Here is a 23,949-nt window from a genome sequence, read left to right as displayed (position 1 = left end):
TTAACATAGTCCTAGCAGTTCAACACAGCAGCACTACAGCAGCAGGGTTTACACAAGGCAGATACAACTTTGATGCACATGTAACAGATATGACAATATTCTGCAGTGTCCTGGACAAACATTAGGGAATTAAGATAAACATTATTTAATTAAGTTTCATACTTTTGGGATCCATTGTATTAAAAACACAATTGTGTGTATTTTATTGTGAAAGTGTATGTAACTTCTCTTGGAGATTGACTAATCCAATCTCTGGGAAGGATTAGGAACGTCAAAGGATTTTGGAACGATAGATGTTAAGTGGATTTCCTAAGAAATATTTGGGTTGAAGTCAATGCAAATGACCCACCTCCAAATTTTGAAGCTGCACATTGAGAACAAATCATTGCCTACTGTTTACATGCTTCTGAAAACTCCAAATAAAGGATCCCTGAACTTTGTAAATGATGGGCTAAATTTTTCATGAGTATTGTAGTTCTGATCTGAGGGTGTTATGGACTTGTGACCATAGAAAAGATCCCTTTGAGGGGCATGGGGTCGAAGAACTCATATTGGAGACAGTTGCAGGGAATTCTGGTAAGCTTATTAGCAGGTGTGTGCCTTCTTTTATTGTTTTTAATATATTTTCTCTGTAATGCTTTTATCCTAAGAGTAAATATGCATGCATAGGAAGTACTTTGTGATAACTGTTGGCAATTACTCTATAATTAGTATCTGTTTAGGCTCCCTATCTTTAGCTCAGAGTAACACAGTGAAGGCAAGGAACCACTCATTCTGAAAATACTCTGGTCAGAAGTTTCAGAGTGGTATCAAAAACACCTTAGAGACTTAACAAATGTATGTGGGCATAAGCTTTCGTGGGCTAGAGCCCACTTCATCAGATGCATGAAGTGAAAAATACAGGAGGAGGTATAAATACATGAAATGTGTGAGGTCAGTCTAACGAGATAAATCAATTAACAGCAGGATACCAAGGGAGGAAAAATAACTTTTGAAGTGGTAAGATAGTGGCCCATTACAGACAGTTGATAAGAAGGTGTGAGTAACAGTAGGGAGAAATTAGTAATGGGGAAATTACGTTTAGGTTTTGTAATGACCCAACCACTCCCATTTTTTTATTCAGGCCTAATCTGATGGTATCCAGTTTGCAAATTAATTCCAGTTCTGCAGTTTCACAATGGAGTCTGTTTTTGAAGTTTTTGGTTGATGAATTGCCGCTTTTAGGTCTGTTATTGACCAGAGAGATTGAAGTGTTCTCCTAGTGGTTTTTGAATGTTATGATTCCTGATGTCAGATTTGTGTCCATTTATTCTTTTGCACATAGAGACTGTCTGCTTTGGCCAATGTACATGGCAGAGGGGCATTGCTGGCACGTGATGGCATATATCACATTGGTAGATGTGCAGGTGAATGAGCCCCAGATGGTGTGGCTGATGTGGTTAGGTCCAATGCTGGTGTCCCTTGAATAGATATGTGGACAGAGTTGGATTTGTAGCAGGGTTTGGTTCCTGGGCTGGTGTTTTTGTTGTGTGGTGTGTAGTTGCTGGTGAGTATTTGTTTCAGGTTGGGGGGCTATCTGTAGGCGAGGACTGGCCTGTCTCCCAAGGTCTGTGAGAGTGAGGGATCATCCTTCAGGATAGGTTGTAGATCCTTGATGATGCGCTGGAGAGGTTTTAGTTGGGGGCTGTAGGTGACAGCTAATGGCATTCTGTTACTTTCTTTTTGGGGCCTGTCTTGTAGTAGGTGACTTCTCAGTACCCTTCTGGCTCTGTCAGTCTGTTTCTTCGCTTTACCAGGTGGGTATTGCAGTTTTAAGAACGCTTGATAGAGATTCTGTAGGTGTTTGTCTCTGTCTGAGGGATCTTAGCAAATGCGGTTGTATCTTAGAGCTTGGCTGTAGACAATGGATCGTGTGATGTGGTCTGGATAAAGCTGGAGGCATGTAGTTAAGTATAGTGGTCAGTAGATTTCCGGTATAGGGTGGTGGTTATGTGACCATCACTTATTAGCACTGTAGTGTCTAGGAAGAGACACATGGGTCTCTACCCAAGAAAGGCAATGACTAGGGAGCCGGAAGACAGACTGGGTGCCCTTGCTGAACCACAAAGAGGAAATACAGATATAGGTGCCCTGAACTGCAACAGTGCACAGCAACTTAGGCTCCTGGCTGCAGGTCTGTGTAGATAGCTTAGGTAATTTCCCATCACCAGATTCTGTCCACAGCCGTTTCCCATCTCCTCAGTGAGTGAGCATATTGCTGTGTTCTGCCTACTTCTATGTTGTTATTGCTGGTTCTGTCCTGCTGAGTTAAGCTTCATCTCCATTGGAGAAATAATGAAGGATGACACAAATAATAAGAGCAAAAGTATTTCTATTGTCACAAATCTAATCATCCCACTGTAGTGCCATCCATATATCTCCACTCTTCGCAGATACAGAAAGAGGGCTTTCAAAGCATAGTCTTACATGTGTTGCCCTTCAGGTCCTCTGCTAGAGGCTAGACCTCTCACTTTATTCTTTAAGAAAGTGCTGTGATCTGACAGATAGTTCTGGAGACAGACATCTTAATTTCCAAAAAGTCTGTGTTGTCAGATGGTATTTAGCACCTATTCACATGCTCTGACCCTCATGCAGATTCACATTTCTTAGGAAGTTACAACTCCTTCCGAGAATTACCACTTCAGAGGTAAGAAGGAAAATCTGACTTTAAAACTTAGGCTAGACCAGGATTTAAAGGTGTGATGTTAGATAATGTTACTTAACTTACTCTAACGTGCTCTGAATTCTAGTTCGGACAAAGCAAGTTGTATTTTAGCATGTGCTCAATGGGTCAAATTAAACTCTAGAGAGGAACCTAAGCATATCAACAGAAAACCTGTAACCTCCTGATCATCTTCAAGCGAGACATCAGTCAAAAGTAACTTTTCTGAGCTACATGGTGAAGAAGAAATCTTATGCCAAGTCCAGCGTAGGCATCCTGTAATCTCATTTTCTAATGAGGAACCTGCAAAATATGGGATTGCCAAATTCAAGAAGAAATCTATTAAATCCAGAGCAACTTCTTGGTCCTCAGATGAAGAGTTAGCAATTAACTAGTTAATGTAAAAAATCCACAGACATGTCCCTACCTTTTTTCAAGGAGGACATGTAAAAGTCAGGTCATTTGATCAGGAAATAAAAACAGTCCCATGTGATTTAAGTGAGTAATCTCATAGTGCAAATATCAGATTATCAGTCCCTTCATGCTTCAACCACCATTCCAGAGGACATGCTGATGACGGGTTCAGCTCGATAATGATCCAAAGCAGAGCAGACCGATGCATATTCATTTTCATCATCTGAGTCCGATGCCACCATGTCATAACTATAAAGGGAAGGGTAACAGCTGTCCTGTGTACAGTACTATAAAATCCCTCCTGGCCAGAGACTCCAAAATCCTTTTCCCTGTAAAGGGTTAAGAAGCTCAGGTAACCTGGCTGGCATCTGACCTAAAGGACCAATAAGGGGACAAGATACTTTCAAATCTTGGGGGGGGGGAGGCTTTTGTTTGTGTTCTTTGTTTGGGAGTGTGTTCGTTCTCGGGACTGAGAGGGACCAGACATCAATCCAGGTTCTCCACATCTTTCTAAACAAGTCTCTCCTATTTCAAACTTGTAAGTAAATAGCCAGGCAAGGCGTGTTAGTTTTCCTTTGTTTTTCTCAACTTGTAAATGTACCTTTTACTAGAGTGTTTATCTTTGTTTGCTGTACTTTGAACCTGAGACTAGAGGGGAGTCCTCTGAGCTCTTTAAGTTTGATTACCCTGTAAGGTTAATTTCCATACTGATTTTACAGAGATGATTTTTACCTTTTTCTTTAATTAAAAGCTTTCTTTTTAGAACCTGATTGATTTTTCCTTGTTTTAAGATCCAAGGGGTTTGGATCTTGATTCACCAGGAGTTGGTGGGAGGAAGGGGGGGGGATGGTTAATTTCTCCTTGTTTTAAAATCCAAGGGGTTTGGATCTGTATTCACCAGGGAATTGGTGAAGGTTTTTCAAGGCTTCCCCGGGAGGGAAAATTGATGGTGGCAGCGGAACCAGAGCTAAGCTGGTAGTTAAGCTTAGAAGTTTTCATGCAGGCCCCTACATTTGTACCCTAAAGTTCAAAGTGGGGATCCAGCCTTGACACACCAGCAGAAGGTTGATTTTCTTTTTTGGTGGTTCAGGTTCTGTAGTTTCCATATCTGAGTGTTGCTCTTTTAAGTCTTCCGAAATCATGCTCCACACTTTGTCCCTTTCAGATTTTGGATGGCACTTCAGATTCTTAAACCTTGGGTCGAGTGATATTGCTATTTTTAGAATTCTCACATTGGTACCTTCTTTATGTTTTGTCAAATCTGCTGTGAAAGTGTTCTTAAAATAAACATGTGCTGGTCATCATCTGAGACTGCTATGACATGAAATATATGGCAGAATGCAGATAAAACAGATCAGGAGACATACAATTCTCCCCCAAGGAGTTCAGTCACAAATGTAATTAATGCATTCTTTTTTTAACGAGTATCATGAGCACGGAAGCATGTCCTCTGGAATGGTGGCCGAAGAATGAAGGGGTGTACAAATGTTAGCATATCCAACATGTAAATACCTTACAACGCTGGCTACAAAAGTGCCATTCGAACATCTGTTCTCACTTTCAGGTGACATTGTAAACAAGAAGTGGGCAGCATTATCTCCTGCAAATTTTAACCAAACTTGTTTTACTGAGCGATTGGTTGAAGTAGGATTGAGTAGACTTGTAGGCTCTAAAGTTTTATTTTTGTTTTATTTTTGAATGCAGGTTTTTTTTTGTACATAATTCTACATTTGTAAGTTCAACTTTCATGATAACGAGATTGTGCTACAGTACTTGTATTAGGTGAATTGAAAAATACTATTTCTTTCGTTTTTTACAGTGCAAATATTTGTAATCAGAAATAAATATAAAGTGAGCACTGTACACTTTGTATTCTGTGTTGTAATTGAAATCAATATATTTGAAAATGTAGAAAACATCCAAAAATATTTAATACATTTCAATTGATATTCTATTGTTTAACAGTGTGATAAACCAGGATTATTTTTTTTAATCATGATTATTTGTTTTGAATTAATTGCGTGAGTTAACTGCAATTAATTGACAGCCCTAATCTCCACTGCTACTATGATCAGTACCCCCTACCACACACCTTTCAAGATTTATGCATCTGACATGTGCCTGTCACAACATTTGGTGTACCTCATCCAATGCATCAAATGGCCAAATAACTATATCGGTCAAATTAAACAATCATAGAAACTATAGAAATGTACGACAGCAAGGGAGATTGATAAGTCATATAGTCCAGTCTCCTGCACTGAGACAGGACTAAGTATTATCTAGACCAGTGTTTCCCAAACTTGGGATGCCGCTTGTGTAGGGAAAGCCCCTGGCAGGCCAGGCCGGTTTGTTTACCTGTCCTGTCCGCAAATTTGGCCGATCACGGCTCCCACTGGCCACGGTTTGCTGCTCCTGGCCAATGGGGGCTGTGGGAAGTGGCGCAGGTCAAGGGACATACTGACCGCCGCTTCGAGCAGCTCCCATTGGTGTGGAGCAGCGAACCGCGTCCAGTGGGAGCCGCAATTGGCCGAACCTGCGGACGGGGCAGGTAAACAATCCGGCCCAGCCCACCAGGGGCTTTCCTTACACAGGTGGCATCCCAAGTTTGTGAAACACTAATCTAGACCATCCCTGAAAGCTATTTGTCTAACTTGTCCATAAAAATGTAATATAAATGACATTCCACAATATTTGGTTCCAATGATTAACAATAAGGAAGTTTTGCCTAATGTCTAACCTTTATCTCCCTTGCTGCAGTTTAAGAACATTACTTCTTGTCCTGTCCTCAATGGTTAAGAAGTACAATTTATCACGCTCCTCTTTATAACTTACTTGAAGACTGTTATATTCCCCCTTCAGTCTTCTCTTATTCTGACTAAACAAATCCAATATTTTCAATTCTTCCCTTTTTGGTTATGTTTTCTAGACCTCTAATCATTTTTGTTGCTCTCCTCTGGACTGTCAATTTGCCCACATCTTTCCTGAAGTGTGGTGCCCAGAACTGGACACAGTACTCCAGTTGAGGCCTTATATGTGCTCACAGCATTCCTGGTATAACATCCTAGAATGATGTTCGCCTTTTTGTGTGTGTGTGTGGCAAGTGTGACATTGTTGACTCATGATTAGTTTAGTTTGTGATCCACTATAACCCCAGATACGGTGACCAGATAGTACATGTGAAAAATTTGGACAGGGCATGAGGGGTAATAAGCACCTATACAAGACAAAGTCCCAAATATCGGGACTGTCCCTATAAAATTGGGACATCTGGTCACCCGACCCCCACATCCTTTTCTGCAGTACTCCTTCCTAGGCATCATTTCCTATTTTATATTGGTGCAATTGATTATTCCTTCCTAAGTACAGTACTTTGTACTTGTCCTTACTGAATTTCATCTTATTTATTTCAAACCATTTCTCAAGTTTAAGATCATTTTGAATTCTAATCCTGTCCTCCAAAGCACTTGCAACCCTTCCAAACGTGGCATTATCCACAGGATCTATGAGTGTACTGTGTCATTATCCAAATCATTGATGCAGGTATTGAATTAAACTAGACAAAATCATCTTGACTGTGAATCATTAATAACTACTCTGAGTACAGTTTTCCAACCAGCTGTGTACCCACATTATTGTAGGTTCATCTAGGGTGTATTTCCCTAGTTTGTTTATGAGAAGTTCAAGTGAGACAGTATCAAAAACCTTTCTAAAGCTGAGATATAACACATCTATTGCTTCCTCCCCCCCCCATCCACGAGGCTTGTTACCCTTGTCAGAGAAGGATATTAGGTTGGTTTGACATGATTTGTTCTTGACAAAACCATGTTGACTGTTACTCATCACCTTATATTCTAGGTTATTACAAATTGATTGATTATTTGCTCCATTATGTTTATGGGTACCAATAATTCCCTGGGTTGTCCTTATTCCCCTTTCTATAGATAGGGTATGAGATTGCCCTTTTTCAGTTCTCTGGTATCTCTCCTGTCCTCCACAATTTCTCAAAGATAATCAGTAATGGCTCAGAGATCTCTTCAGCCAGGTCATTAAGTATTCTAGGAAGTATTTAATCAGGCCCTGCCGAGTTGAACACATCTAACTTGTCTAAGTAATTCTTAAATTGTTCCTGCCCTATCTCAGCTTCAGATTCTACACCTTTTACACTGATGTTCACTGCACTATCATCTGATCACTGCTAAAGTTTTTGGTGAAAACTGAAACAAAAAAAGGCATTTAACACTTCGGCCATTGCTATGTCTTCTGTTATCGTCTTTCTCTCCTCATACTAATGGCCTACCCTGCCCTTGGTCTTCTTCTTGCTTCTAATGTATTTGTAAAATGTTTTCATGTTACATTTTATGTCCCTAGCTAATTTTATCTCATATGTCCCTAGCTAATTTAATCACCTTTCTAATTTTGTCCCTACATGCTTCAGGGGGTGGGTTTCTTTATATTCATCCTTCATAATTTGACCTAGTTTCAATTTTTTTGTATAACTCTTTTTTGTATTTCAGGTGGTTGAAGATCTCCTGGTGAAGCTAGGGTGGTCTCTTACCATATAACCTATCTTTCTTACACATTGGGATAGTTTGCTTTTATTCCCTTAATAATATGTCTCTTTAAAAAATGCCAACTCTCCAGAACTTTTTTCTTTAGACTTGATTCACACAGGAACTTACCAATTCTCTGAGTTTTCTAAAGTCTGCATCCATGAAGTCCATTGTTTGTATTCTGCGGCTTTCCCTCTTACCATACCGTAGCATCATTAACACTATCATTTCGTGATCACTTTCACCCAAGCTGCCTTCCACCCTTAAATTCTCAACTAGTTCCTCCTTTTTGTCAGAATCAAATCTAGAAGAGCCTCACCCATAGTCACTTTCTCCATCATCTGTAATAAAAAAAGTTATCTCCAATGCATTCCAAGAGCTGGTTTGGATAATCTGCCCTGCCGTATCAGCTGTCTGTGCAGTTAAAATACCCTATCAACACCAAGTCCTGTGCTTTGGATGATTTTGTTAGTTGATTTAAGAAAAGCCTCAGGCTCCTCATCTTCCTGGTTAGGTGCTTTACAGTAGACCCCTGCCATGACATCAATATATTTGCAAATGTAGAAAACATCCAAAAACATGCATAATAAATTGAAATTGGTATTCTGTTATTGTTTAATAGTACAATTAAAACTGATTAATCACTACTATATTTTAATCTCACAATTAAGTGCAATTATTTTTTTTTATAATTTAACATCCCAAATTATATTCTCTTTTATGGTAGACTAGGGTTTGTTTTTGTTTCTTTTTTGTGAAAACTAAGGGTCAAAATTAGCTTTATTAGTCAGTTACAAGGAGGATAAAATGAGTCAGTTCATAAAGTGTCAGAAAACATGAGACAAGACATAAAGCTATACTATGGATATGGTTTCCTTACAGTACCATATCTGTTCAGAAATAAGGAAAAGATTCAGTAAAGTCATTGCTGGAGAGCAAAACACAGACTGCTGAAACCCTCTCCTCTTTTATATAATTTTTGTGACTGCTCTAAATTTATCATTTGCTTCCCGATTACTCTCTAAACAGACAGCATGTCCCTTTCACTTGTGAAATACTCTGATGCAAGATGAATTACCTTCTTACCACTTCAGTTACATGCCAAGAAGTACTTTATTTTTCCACTAGAAAATAGAAAATAACAAGCTTGTATTTTACTTGCTGGATCCTTCTGCATTTTAATTCTGGACTCTGGGTGAACTTCAGAGGGGCCTTATGATGTTTAGCACAAAAGTGCCTGTGTTCATAGTTTTACTCCCGGCACTGAAAATAGCACGCAGTAAGCAGTGACATACTGTGAGTTTTCAAAACTAAAAGCACAAGTGTCTTTTACTGGCAGGAAGCTGTAACTTCTCAAATTTTCTGAGGAGGAGGCTGAGAAGTTAAAAAAGAACTCCTTCCTTTTCTCCATCAGATGTTTAAACTGATTTTATACTACCCATTCCTTTAAGGCTAGGAGGGCCCAGAGGTCTCACAGGTAAGTTTGTGATATTTTTTCTTCATTATCTGTACCAATCAAATAAAAAAGGTTCAACTGGGTGCCTCTAGTGTACATTTGAAAGACCTATAAAGGCAAAACCAGAAGCCACTCAAAAACCCTTCAGTAGCAGGGCTCTGCTTCGGTACTGTTTTCTCAAAACATACTTGAAATCTTGTAATTGTTGGAAACTTGACTTTATTTACTCTGATTCACCTGATTGAATCATTTACTACACTTGTTTTGCGTACCTTGCATGTTAGAATTCTCCTGCTGATTATCAATCTGTGTTCCTGCAAGGCATCCTCTCCTGACAATTTATGAAAACATCATCTACTCCATAGTCATCCAGGAGATTTTCATTTAATGTGTTCACAATTTTTGTGACCCTATAGAGATGAGAGAAAAGCTTCCTGTTGTCTTGCAGAAAGACTGAGAAGTGTTATCGGTTCCACAATTCAGCATCCTACTGCAGCAATAAGAAACTTTTAAGTTTCTTATGCTGTACATGCACATATCTGATCCTATTTCACTTTATAATCCTATATCTGACAATCAGAATGCCTTTCAGGCTGCAGAAAGTTATTCCTGTGCTTTTATTAGATCTCACATGTAAAACGGTGCTTGCCAGAAAAATAAGATTGTTCAAACATTAGTGCAGTATACCATAAATATATTGTAACTGAGCTTTCCTTTGTAAATCTACTATTAGCCAGGAGAAGTAAAATTTCCAAGAATGTTGGTGGGTATTTTGTTTCTCTTTCATGTACAACATTTCTGAGATTAGACTGGACTAAAGAAAACAATCAGAAAAAAAGAGGTATTTAACAGTTGAAAAATTATCATTTCAATGCAAAATATATACCAGTGTGTTGAACTTTAAACATCCTTGTTCTATGAAACAGATATGGGTGATTATTTCACCACTGTAATATATGGTAACTTGGAGACAAATTCTGCTCTCATATACAAAAATTCACTTAGTTTCAGTGAAATCATTTAAGATGCACACTAGTATAACTAAATACAGAATTTGGTCTGTGCACTCAACCAACTATGATTGCAGAGATGTATTTTTAAAAGTTTGGCATATCTCTGTTGAACGTGATTGAACCAGACAGATATTGTGGTGTATGTGTGCCTATAGAGCTCTGTTTTTATTGCCTTTTCTGACATTAATTAATTCATCAGAATTATGACCAACTAATGGACAATGAAATCCATGCATGGAGATGTTTTTAATTAAGGGAGGAGTGGAAAGAGTTTAATATCACTTGGGGTATCACAATACACTGAGGAGAGCCATACATGATAGAATAGGATAAAACAAATCAGTACATTTGGATTACTATTAGAACTGCAATTTAAACTATTTTTAGCTATGTCAGATATTCTATGAAATGCTAGTATTGATTTCGTATCTGCGCAGACCAATGTTTAGAGTTTTCAGAAACTATCTCACAATAATGACTTCCTATTTCAGTGACTACCACTCAGATCAATAAATTCTCAGTAAATATTGACCAAGATCAATAAATCTTGATATTCACTGATATTCAATAAAAAGTCAATATATGTTATGTTTAATAGTTGGAGCTGGATTGATGCTTATAGTTAAGGTTGCCACTTTTCATTTTAATGCTGTGCTTTCAGTTGCGTGTAACTTTAACACATTTTAACTATTTGGGCTGACATTTTCCATGTGTAGTCTCTGTCTCAAGTTCAATTTTACTTTATTTTATTAGGTTTGATCAAAAACTGTTTGGCCATTACCAAGAATGTGATTAGTACAATATAAGGAGTTTTGCAAACCTCTTTAGAGCCTATGTGGTTTGAAGCAGGAATTTGAAATTTACAAGGGGGCAATGCTGAGACTGGAGAGATTCATTCTGTCCCCAAGAAAGACCATGGAGATCTGTCAGGGTTATATGCCACAGAAAATCTCATTTCCACATGTGCAGTAGAGCTTGTTCCACACTTGTCCCTTCATTTTGTGAATGTTACAACTGCACTGCACCTTGTTCCCAGACCTCACGGAGCCTTCCTTAGTGAATATGTACACTACACAAAGCTAGAGCTCTAGCCAGGAGGACAGTTCAACCAAATATTACCTCCTTCTCCACTTACTGCTATTCTCCCAACACCTTTATCCCAAGAAAATAATCTTTGGCCTAGAAGAAGATGCACTGGACTTGGAGCCAAGACCCCAGGTTACTAGCATTAATCACAACACTTATTACTGGATAGGGCCTCATGCCCCTATATTAGGAATAACATCACATTCCCCATTTTACAGAGAAAGTAGCTGAGGATTAGAGAGCTTGCAGAAGATCTTGCACTGGGCAGAATTGGAAATACAACCCAAGTTTCTAATATGGCAGACTTATATGTCATTCCTTTAAACATATTGCCTATAGGAATGAATATGAGAAATATATGCAATTAGCTCTGGTGTCTTTAAAAGGGGATTACTCCTACATACTTCCTTTGAAAGACACAAATGAATAAGGCCTGAGTAAATGAATGCTTTTTGTTAATGAAGCTTATAAAATCCATAACTCTCACTCTATGCTCTAACCACTATATCACTCCTTAGGCACCAGGAATAGACTCCAGGAATCCAGATTCTCAGCATTGTGCTGGTGTCTAGCGAACAACTGTGTGACCAACTGGCAAAATATGTGTCATTTCCCCTTCAAATGACTGATGTACACAGATCATAACATACTATTTCTATCAGTTGATTGAGTTATTACTCATTTAGGTCAAGTGGTAAATCAAACCCTCCTAATGACTCATGTGGGAAGTTGTTACCAAGTGATTTTTTTTCAAATCGCGTAAGGAATTTTAAAAATCTACATTTTTTTTTTTTTGGTTTGTCTTTAAGGATGCAAAATCAAGTTAAGAAATGCCAGAAATAAGGTTGCCCAAACAACCTCAATTCTGTCCCCTTGTACATTATGATACAATCCTTAATTATTTGCTCACAAACTCTTTTTGCAGAGGCAACTTTAGTTTTGGCATTTTCTCACTTTTGAATGTTTGACGTTGTAACTTAAAAATGTTTTTGTGTTTGATATGGAATTATTGCATGCTATAAGTCAAATCCAATTCCCATTAAAGTCAATAGAAACACAATATTTGACTTTGGTGTGAAGAAGCGTTAGCCCTATGCATTTATTATTAGGAAAATTCAATTCTATCAAGGCTAAAATTCCTCTGCTAACTCAACTTTGTTCTATTGTTTCCTAATCCCCTTAAGGAACAGCTCACATCCTGCTGCTCTGGGTAAATAAGATAAGAACATAAGAACAGCCATACTGGGTCAGACCAAAGGTCCATCTAGCCCAGCATCCTGTCTTCCGACAGTGACCAATGCTAGGTGCCCCAGAGGGAATGAACAGAACAGGTAATCATCAAGTGATCCATCCCCTGTCGCCCATTCCCAGCTTCTAGCAAACGGAGGCTAGTGACACCATCCCTGCCCATTCTGGCTAATAGCCATTGATGGACTTATCCTCCATGAACTTATCTAGTTCTTTTTGAACTCTCTTATAGTCTTGGCCTTTACACCATCATCTGGCAAGGGGTTCCACTGTGCGTTGTGTGAAAAATTACTTCCTTTTGTTTGTTTTAAACCTGCTGCCTATTAATTTCATTTGGTGACCCCTAGTTCTTATGTTATGAGAAGGAGTAAATAACACTTCCTTATTTACTTTCTCCATACCAGTTGTGATTTTATAGACCTCTATCACATCCCCCCTTAGTCATCTTTTTTCCAAGCTGAAAAGTCCCAGTTTTATTAATCTCTCCTCGTATGGCAGATGCTCCATACCCCTGATAATTTTTGTTGCCCTTTCTGAACCTTTTCCAAGTCCAATATATCCTTTTTTAGATGGGGTCACCACCTGTGCACACAGTATTCAAGATGTGGGCATAACAGGGATTTATATAGAGGAAATATGATATTTTCTGTCTTATTATCTATCCCTTTCTTAATAATTCGCAACATTCTGTTTGTTTTTTTGACTGCCGCTGCACATTGAGTGGATGTTTTCAGAGAACTATCCATAATGACTCCAAATCTCTTTCTTGAGTGGTAACAGCTAATTTAGACCCCTCATTTTATATGTATAGTTGGGATTATGTTTTCCAATGTGCATTACTTTGCATTTATCAACACTGAATTTCATCTGCCATTTTGTTGCCCAGTCACCCAGTTTTGAGAGATCCTTTTGTAGCTCTTTGCAGTCTGCCTGGGACTTAACTATCTTGAGTAGTTTTGTATCATATCCAAATTTTGCCACCTCACTGTTTACCCCTTTTTTCCAGATCATTTATGAATATGTTGAATAGGACTGGTCCCAGTACAGAGCCGTGGAGGACACCTCTCTCCATTCTGAAAACTTACCATTTATTCCTACCCTTTGTTTCCATCTTTTAACCAATTACCAATCCCTGAGCAGACCTTCCCTCTTATCCCATGACAGCTTACTTTGCTTAAGAGCCTTTGGTGAGGGACCTTATCAAAGGCTTTCTGAAAATCTAAGTACACGATATCCACTGGATCCCCCTTGTCCACATGCTTGTTGACCCCCTCAAGCATTCTAGTAGATTGGTGAGGCATGATTTCCCTTTACAAAAACCATGTTGACTATTCCCTAACAAATTATGTTCATCTATGTGTCTGACAATTTTGTTCTTTACTATAGTTTCAACCAGTTTGCCTCGTACTGAAGTCAGGCTTACCGGCCTGTAATTGTCTGGGTCACCTCTGGAGCCCTTTTTAAAAACTGGCAGCACATTAGCTATCCTCCAGTCATTTGGTTCAGAAGCTGATGTAAATGATCGGTTACAGACTACAGTTTGTAGTTCTGAAATTTCACATTTGAGTTCCTTCAGAACGCTTGGAGGAATACCATCTGGTCCTGGTGACTTACTGTTTAGTTTATCAATTCATTCCAAAACGTCCTCTAATGACACCTCTATCTGGGACCATTCCTCAGATTTGTCACCTAAAAATAATGGCTCAGGCTTGGAAATCTCCCTCACATCCTCAACTGTAAAGATTGATGCAAGGAATTCATTTAGTTTCTCCACCTTATCATCCTTATCATCCTTGAGTGCTCCTTTAGCATCTCGATTGTCCAGTGATCCCACTGGTTGTTTAGCAGGCTTCCTGCTTCTGATGTACTTAAAAAAAAACTTGCTATTACTTTTTGAGTCTTTGGCTAGCTGTTCTTCAAATTCTTTTTTGGCCTTCCTAATTATATTTTTACACTTCATTTGGCAGAGTTTATGCTTCTTTCTATTTTCCTCACTAGGATTTAACTTCCCCTTTTTAAAGGATGCATTTTTGCCTCTCACTGCTTCTTTTACTTTGTTGTTTAGCCACGGTGGCTCTTTTTTGGTTCTCTTACTATGTTTTTTAATTTGGGGTATACATTTAAGTTAAGCCTCTATTATGGTGTCTTTAAAAAGTTTCCATGCAGTTTGCAGGGATTTTACTTTTGGTGCGGATAACAATTGTAAGTCCTTTTATCTTGAAGTTAGATTCCTCATGGTCATTTCAACTGAACATTTTATTCCTACAAATGTATTAAAAATGAGTAACAACCCTAAATGTAAAATGGCACTGTAATCTTTTTCCCCTCAGTCATATAGATTGTATAGGCCATATTTAATTTAATTATTCACTGCAGGTATTTATATAGCACCTACCACCATACAATCTGCAGTTTTTAAATCCTCTAGACTGCAAGGAACAAAACTGCACAAGTATAGCATAGGGTACCAGCACACCTTTCCAACACAGCCACTTTACAGAATGGAGACTGAAAAATGTGAAGGGAATTAATCGTTGGAACAGCTTAGCTAAGGATGTGGTGGATTCTCCATCACTTTCAGTGTTTAAGTCAAGGCTGAATGTCTTTCTAAAAGAGATGCTATATTTGAAACAGAAGTTATGGATTTGATGGGGAAATTATTGGGTGATGTTCTTTGATCTTTGTTCTGCAGATTAGATCATCACTATGGTCCCTTCTGGCCTTAAAAAAATAAATAAAACTATGAGTCTATGGAAATCCTGCCAATACATTGAATTCCAGGGATACTAGTAGAAGTTCGCATTGAAGTCAGTAGCAAAACTGAGTTCAGTAGTAACAGGATTGATCCCTAAAAAATACCACTAGAAACATTAACATGGTTATTCACAAAACAGCAAAAAGAGTTCCCTTTTGAATGTTGAAAGATGAAGAGTTTTCATTTTACCTCTTCTGACACTATGAAATTGATTCAGCTACAATATGTCTTCTAGGCCTGTGGAAAATTGAACTCTTTTCCCAGAGTGTTAGAACACTAGAAATGGCCACAATCTCTTTATACAAAATGACTCTTTACTTGGAGGAGATAGAAAACATTATCAATTAAAGTACCAACATTTTTTCAATGACTGGATTTCTGCTGCTGCTTCTCCTGCTTTTAAGTTCTTATACTTTCTTTTTGTTGAATTCTCAATAATGCTTTAAAATAAGGATCCCAACATTTCTTATTAAGGCCCACTTGTAGCATACATAATTTCATGTTTTCAAAAATTCCATATTAGTGATTGAGGGCTAAATTGTGGCTTTGTCTCCAAGCTCCACAAGAAGCAGTCCAGGTACCAACTTGTGACACAGTCTAGTTCCAAGTCCCCCCCCCCATGCACTTTAGCATGCATGAGGTCTGGGGAAGTAATCTGTACTAGTCCTCCTAGTGCAGATTATATTCCCATAATGGCAGCATGTTGGGAGGCAGTGCTAAAAGTTCCACCCACTCCCTGTCCAGCGGCAGAGGTTACACTTAGAATCATAGAAGGTCAGGGTTGGAAGGGACTTCAGTAGGTCATCTAGTCCAACCCCCTGCTCAAAGCAGGACCAATCCCCAGACAGATTTTTGCCCCAGATCCCTAAATGGCCCGCTCAAGGATTGAGCTCACAACCCTCAGTTTAGCAGGCCAATGCGCAAATCACTGAGCTATCCCTTCCTTCCTTCCACCCTCCTTAAACTCTTAACACTCACCAGTGAAACCATGTTAGCTAGGCCATATTTTGGCCCTAAGGGTAACCCCATAAGGTGGGCAACCTAGCATTGTTTATTTCATTCATGGTATTCCATGGTACAGCTCTGGAAAATAAAAAGAGTTCCAAACAAATTAAGAAGATGATAACCAGTATACATAAAGAAAATATGGGTGAGTGTATCTGTTTTTCCCCCCAACAACAAATGTAACATATAAAATGAATTGGTTTCAAAAGGCCAGATCATTAGATAGCTGATGTGCAGGGTTATTTTCATAAAGAAACTGACCCATGAAATATATAAAAAGCATTTGGAAATGTCACATGGAGATAGACTGTGATGATGGTTCAACTTTTCATGTGTACATTTGAGAAATATGCTAATGCTATAAAATAAGGCCTTTTTGAACAGCATAAGATAAGTAGGGCTTTGTGTATAAAATATTATGCTTTTCAGTTCCTTAGCTCAGTCTTTAATCATTTAGTTTTCCTTTTGTGAAAGGCTTTTCTCCTTTGAAAGCTTAAGGGAAAATGAGACATGAACCTGAAGTACAGTTATATAAAAATAGGGAGTATTGTAAGAAAGGTATATAAAAATATGATAATAGATAGTGGTGTTCTAAGCTGCATGTAACCATATCTTTAATGAAAGCTCAGTGAACCCTGAGATGCTTATCCGGGGGGTCAGGTTGCGAGCCCTTTTTTCACATTTGTGAGCAGTTACTTACCTAAATTGTTCTGTTACTGTCAATGGGACTATCTTTGCAAGTAACTGCTCACTCTTAGGAATAATGTGGTGGCAGTTTGATCCCAGTTAGCAAACTGTTTACACTTGGACAATACTAGAGGTCTCATAATTTATAGAAAACCCCTCCACATATTTTCCCCAAGTCTTTCTAGGTACATTGCATATATTTTTGACCTGAATTATTTTACTTATACAAAATATATGACTGGAACACCTAAGCAATAATGTGAATAACACAGCTGTAACATCACTATGTAAACTGATGCAAGAGGCATTTTTACAGCAACTCTTATATCTCCATGAAAAATTTCCAGTGGTCTCTAGCAATAGTAGGAGTTCCCTGAACCTGCAATTTCCCATTCAGACATAAGAATATAATGGAATTTTAAAGAACGTCACTGCACCGAGGGATTTTAAGTGACATTTCCAATTACATTTGTGTCCTTGGTTTAATCCCACAGTCTGAAATTAAGCTGAAGGCAATATGTTTTTTCCCCCAGCAAATAAAACAGTTCATCCTGGAGATAAGAGAGAATATAAAGTGAGGTCTCACACCATGTGAGATACATCATTTGCAAGTATTGGGCTTGCAGGATATATGAAGTGTCCAAGGAATCTTTAAAATAATGTCTCGATACACATGATACAAACTGGACATGAAAATAATGTGGAAGTGTGAATAACTGTCAAGTTGCCATAAACTACGGATTCTTGCTTTCCTTTTCAGCTATAGTTTGGATCAGATAGTCTCTCCAAAATGACAGCAGGTTGTCAACCAAAGAAACAGTGTGTCTTACCTGTTTAAGTCCGTTTTGTTCCAAACCAAAACAAGGCAGCACAAAGTGTTGCATTAAAAAAAAATTATAGTCTATATCACTATGGGGTCCAATTTAGTTAATCATAAATGTTCAAATACAAATGTCAAAGTAGCAAGTATACACTTTACATAAAGATAGCTGTGACTAAATTATCTGCTGGCCCAACTCCCGTGACTTTATGAAGATAATTTGATAACTGAATTTTGGAAAGCAGGAATTTTTATGGTGAGGAACTTTGTGTTGAGGACACATTGTTGAATTTTTTGGATATTTCCATATATACCTCTGCAAAGAGAGGGATATATTTCCTTTCACATACTCCTGATCTTGGGGACTGCTGGGGCAGGGGGTTGAACTAACCACCAGCACAAGTCTGAGCAGCAAGTTCCCAAAGCATAACAATCTGCTGTGATTCACTGGAAATATTGCAATAAACAGGCATGAGACACTAACATAATAAACTCTTTCACACGCTGAAAAATAAGAACATGAAAAGACAGAGACTTAAAGGATTTTTAGTCTTGTCCAAAAAGACATTTTTCAATTCTTGTGATACTTGAGAAAAGCGAAGCGTTGATTTTTTTAGAGTTTCAATTCAGGAAAAAACATCCAAGAGATCAGCTGTTTATCCCAATCTTATCTGAACATCTTCAGTTTTAAAACTGAGCTAGAAATCTTCTGAGAACAGGCTTCATAGAGGAATTTCCATTGATTTCAGCCAACTGGAAACGCTGCAGTTCTTTCATTGTAGCACTATCCCATTTGATACTAGACCAAGCTAGGAAATAATGTAGCCAACATAATATATATATATAGATATATAGATATATAGATATATATAGATATATATAAAATCACCAAACATTCTCCCAAGCTGGAAAAAAAAAGTTGGATTTGGGTAACATTTTTGTCCCGTTCTTATTTGTCTGAACAGATTCATCCGTCTTTACCTGAGATAGTTTATACCATATATATATGGAACACCCAGAATTAAACTTTAATTTCACAGTAACATTCTTTAAAAAGATGGTCTTCTTTAATATTATTATAAACACTGAGGTAAGTGGGACTACTTAAATAATAAAAAGATATGCAGTTTGAGGAAGGAGATCGGAATCAGATGCTAAAAAATAGTTGAGTCATTTAAAGTAGGACTGGATAAAGCATTAGGTAATATAATGGAGGAAATCTTTCACTAGCATGGGGATAGACTAGATGACTATTTAAGTATTTATCCGGGGGGGAGGGGAGAGAAAATATGACTCTGCGGTCCAATGGTTAGAGTACCCTCCTGGGAGATGGGAGACCCTGGGCCCAGTCCCTCTGTTCCAGTCACTCTTTCATTATTTATCCACAGTGGAACACCTTCAGCAGGGGAACCCCAGCTCAGAATATCCCATAACTCAATGCTTAGAGTACCCCTTGGAGAGGTGGTTCAATTCTTTTTTCCCCTTCTGGCAGAGAAGGGGGAATTGAACCTAGATCTCATTTCCACCATCCATAAAATTATTTGAATATTGTGTTCTGGAAAATCCTATTTGATATCTGATCTTTAGGTATCAGTTATTTGATTGCCAGTATTTTGGCATAATTAGCATAAATATTGGCAACAAGAGAAAGGAGGGGTGCAAAGTTGGCATAAAGCTCATATTTTTGCTTGACTGATCTTGGGCTGGGTGGATGCGGACACAGTGTCTGTAGTCTGCTCTACTTTATACCATCTATCCAAGTGATCAAGCGAGATATATGTCAGCTAGACAGAAAGCCCCTCCAATAGTATTGGGGGCATAAAGGCTGGCTTAGGAGCATTCCTGTACCACCTAAGAAACTTCTTACATTGGGGTGATCAGTCTGAGACTATTTGCACCAGATGTAGGGGTATTTTTTGCAAGCTAGATTTTTTTGCAGTGCAGAAGCTGGGCCCTTATGTAGAGATTGGCAGATGACAAGCATAAGATTTTTTCCTGAAGAATGAACGCTGACTAAGTAAATATAATGTATAATTTTCCTCTCCAAGATGTATTTCCAAGATTGTGCATTTCAGTCATCATGTCTGGGTATCTCTATTCACATTTCCGCTACCCCGCATATGTTAGTTTATATCAGACTTTGTTTTGTTTTAAGTCAGATAAACAATTAAATTCCTTACCCCAAAAATCCTTAACAAACAGGACAAGGTTAACAAAAGAGTATTAGCGAACTCTTATATTCATGTACCTACTCCATATTGTATGCCTATTACAGCCTGTAGCATAGTGGCCAATTACTGAGCATACCCTTATGGCCAAGCGTACCTCTGCAGTGCCCTACCTTCCCCGGGCTCCTTAAACAAATTCTACACAGTCCAAAGGAAAACTAAAACTTTCCCTACCTGGGTTCAATGTATTCAGTCCTCAGGTACACACTGGCCTTTCAGGCTCCCGTCCCATGTCTTTCTGCCTTAGGCAGGGGTGTGTATAGGGCTGTTCCAAGCCCTCTTTCCCAAAGGTGGGTCACAGCTCAATGTCTTGCCCCATGAAGCTGCTTCTTCAAACCAGCTGCCGCCTTTCAGGCTTGTTTCCTGAGCTTTCCCAGCTTCCTGCCGCCTACAGTCTCAGCTACTCTCTCATCCACACCCTTCCCTGCAACTGCCTTTGATATAATCAGGTCATACCTTTCAGGTTGGGCTCATCTTGTAATGAGGGTTGGTTTAGCCTGAGGCTCTCCAGTCCACTGGCAAGCCACATTCTTACAGAACCCACTTAGCAGATTGTCCATTCCCAGTGTCTTTCTGTTCTCCTGATAAATATGTACTGTAAATGGTATCTCACTGTTCCTTTCCACTGAAACAATTTTAAGAGCCTCTTAGCAATCAGTATGTCTCTGTCTTCCATATTCAGAAAGTCCATTTTAATCTGTTTTAAAGGCATGGCAAAAATGCATGATATGAGAGAGGAACAATGATCTCTTGGGTAGTGCACTAGCCTGGATTTGGGAGACCTGGGTTCAAGTCCCTGATCCACCACAGATTCTCTGTGTGCATGGGCACCAGGTTTGTATAATTTTTGGTGGTGCCCAAGCAGTGCCATCCTGTCCATAGGACAAACCGGGGCAACTGCTCCAGGAGTTGTGCTTTGGGGGCCCCCGCACTTCAGGGGGATGCTGGGTCCAGGGCAGCCTCAGGCGTTAGCGGGGGACATGGCACCAGCAGCAGTGAGCAACCTGGCCCCAACCCACTCCATCCTGCACCCACTCCACCCGTCCCCCAAACTCCCACCCCTGAGCAATGCCAGGAGCCAGTGGGGTGGGGCGGAGCGGAGCGGGCTGGGGCCGGGTCACTTGCTGCTGCTGGCACCGGGCCCCCCTGGTAGCCCCCAAGGTCCCCCTGGAGCCTGCGTCCCCCTGAAGCGCAGGGCAGGGGTAGGCACCACCATGTTGCACAACAGACACTTGACAAAATTACCAGACCTAGTGACGGACATTGTGTGTTGGGGGGGGTATTATGTCATTCAGTCATTCAACCTGTAAAATAGCACTCAATTTTCCACACTGAAAACCCCCCCCAAAAATAGTAACCTAATAATAATAATAATTAGTAATAAATTTAAGTCATATAATTAATGAAAAATGTGTGTATACTGTATATGAGATTATTACATGAGAAATGAAAATGAGCTTGCGTTGGGATTTTACAAGGCACTTATATCATTTAAACACATTTGGTACCCTGAGTAATAACAACACTTCTTGGAAATCACATAAATAGGGAACCCATGGTCCCCTTCCCTCAACCCGTTGCAAAGGCACAGGGGTTATTGCTGGCTGCCCTAGGGCTGCAAAAAACCCTTTGGGCAAAATATATGGAAAGAAGGGGATCAATTTATACAGAGGGCTGTAGGGGGACTCCCATAGTGCATTAATTAACACTTAATCAATACATCACAATTAAATACATTACAGAGATAAGAACCTGTAATGACAGACTTTACTTCATGAGAAGCTCCAGAGAAAGAAGACCCAAGGGAGTAATGGTAGGGGGAATCCTAGGGAGGCCAAAGGGGCTGGTAGAGGGAGCGCACAGAGAATAAGGGTAGGGGCAGAGTCGCTGCAGGATTAACCCAGTCTTCTGCCTCTCCCCTGTGTGTGTAAACACTGATCACTATCACCATAGGAGGGAACAATAGAATGGAATTTCCAGAAGAATTAATGACTTGAGGACAATTTCCTGAAAGGACCCTTACCCTTGCAGAGCTTTTCTAGCTCTGACATTTACATTTCTACATAGGGTGGTTTGGCCCACAGAAATAAAAATCTGCACATCTTCCATGTGTTTTTGGACCAATGGAAAAAAACAGGTACAACATCACCAGCTCATTCACCTGCATGTCCACCTATGTTATATATGCCATCATGTGCCAGCAATGCCCCTCTGCTATGTACATTGGCCAAACTGGACAGTCACTACGCAAGAGGATAAATGGACACAAGTCAGATATCAGGAATGGCAATATACAAAAACCTGTCGGAGAACACTTCAACCTCCCTGGCCACACAATAGCAGATGTAAAAGTAGCCATCTTACAGCAAAAAAACTTCAGGACCAGACTCCAAAGAGAAACTGCTGAGCTCCAGTTCATTTGCAAATTTGACACCATCAGATCAGGATTAAACAAAGACTGTGAATGGCTATCCAACTACAGAAGCAGTTTCTCCTCCCTTGGTGTTCACACCTCAACTGCTAGCAGAGCACCTCACCCTCCCTGATTGAACTAACCTCGTTATCTCTATACTGATTTATACCTGCCTCTGGAAATTTCCATTACTTGCATCTGAAGAAGTGAGGTTCTTACCCACGAAAGCTTATGCTCCCAATACTTCTGTTAGTCTTAAAGGTGCCACAGGACCCTCTGTTGCTTTTTACAGACTCAGACTAACACGGCTACCCCTCTGATACATAGAATCATAGAATCATAGAATATCAGGGTTGGAAGGGACCTCAGGAGGTCATCTAGTCCAACCCCATGCTCAAAGCAGGACCAATTCCCAACTAAATCATCCTAGCCAGGGCTTTGTCAAGCCGGGCCTTAAAAACCTCCAAGGAAGGAGACTCCACCACCTCCCTAGGTAACACATTCCAGTGCTTCACCACCCTCCTAGTGAAACAGTGTTTCCTAATATCCAACCTGGACCTCCCCCACTGCAACTTGAGACCATTGCTCCTTGTTCTGTCATCTGCCACAACTGAGAACAGTCGAGCTCCATCCTTTTTGGAACCCCCCTTCACGTACTTGAAGGCTGCTATCAAATCCCCGCTCATTCTTCTCTTCTAGAGACTAAACAATCCCATTCCCTCAGCCTCTCCTCATAAGTCATGTGCTCCAGACCCCTAATCATTTTTGTTGCCCTCCGCTGGACTCTTTCCAATTTTTCCACATCCTTCTTGTAGTGTGGGGCCCAAAACTGGATACAGTACTCCAGATGAGGCCTCACTAATGTCGAATAAAGGGGAACGATCACGTTCCTCGATCTGTTGGCAATGCCCCTACTTATACAGCCCAAAATGCCGTTAGCCTTCTTGGCAACAAGAGCACACTGTTGACTCATATCCAGCTTCTCGTCCACTGTGACCCCTAGGTCCTTTGCTGCACAACTGCTACCTAGCCATTCGGTCCCTAGTCTGTTACAGTGCATGGGATTCTTCTGTCCTAAATGCAGGACTCTGCACTTGTCCTTGTTGAACCTCATCAGTTTTTTTTGGCCCAATCCTCTAATTTGTCTAGGTCCCTCTGTATCCGATCCCTACCCTCTAGTGTATTTACCACGCCTTCTAGTTTAGTGTCATCTGCAAACTTGCTGAGAGTGCAGTCCACACCGTCCTCCAGATCATTAATGAAGATGTCTAGGGATGGTCTAGGCAGTACTTGGTCCTGCCATGCGGGCAGGGGACTGGACTCGATGACCTCTCGAGGTCCCTTCCAGTCCTAGAATCTATGAATCTATGAATCTATGTTGAACAAAACCGGCCACAGGACCGACCCTTGGGGCACTTCGGTTGAAACCGGCTGCCAACTAGACATGGAGCCATTGATCACTACCCATTGAGCCCGACGATCTAGCCAGCTTTCTATCCACCTTACAGTCCACTCATCCAGCCCATACTTCTTTAACTTGGCGGCAAGAATACTGTGGGAGACCATATCA

The 23,949-nt window shown here is 39.8% G+C and overlaps 1 protein-coding gene across 1 annotated transcript in view; it reads left to right on the top strand.

Annotated features, from left to right (window-relative positions):
- Window positions 1–9,025: 9,025 nt before the first annotated feature.
- The window catches only part of CDH19 (cadherin 19), a 104,255-nt gene continuing 89,331 nt past the window's right edge, over window positions 9,026–23,949 (top strand). Inside the window, exon 1 of the mRNA XM_054020937.1 lies at window positions 9,026–9,145. The gene's annotated coding sequence lies outside the window, so the exon portion shown is untranslated. The remainder of the gene's footprint in view (window positions 9,146–23,949) is intronic.

This window comes from Malaclemys terrapin, chromosome 2 (genome assembly GCF_027887155.1).
Source record: "Malaclemys terrapin pileata isolate rMalTer1 chromosome 2, rMalTer1.hap1, whole genome shotgun sequence".
NCBI lineage: Eukaryota > Metazoa > Chordata > Testudines > Emydidae > Malaclemys > Malaclemys terrapin.
This window is presented reverse-complemented; position numbering and strand designations above follow the sequence as displayed.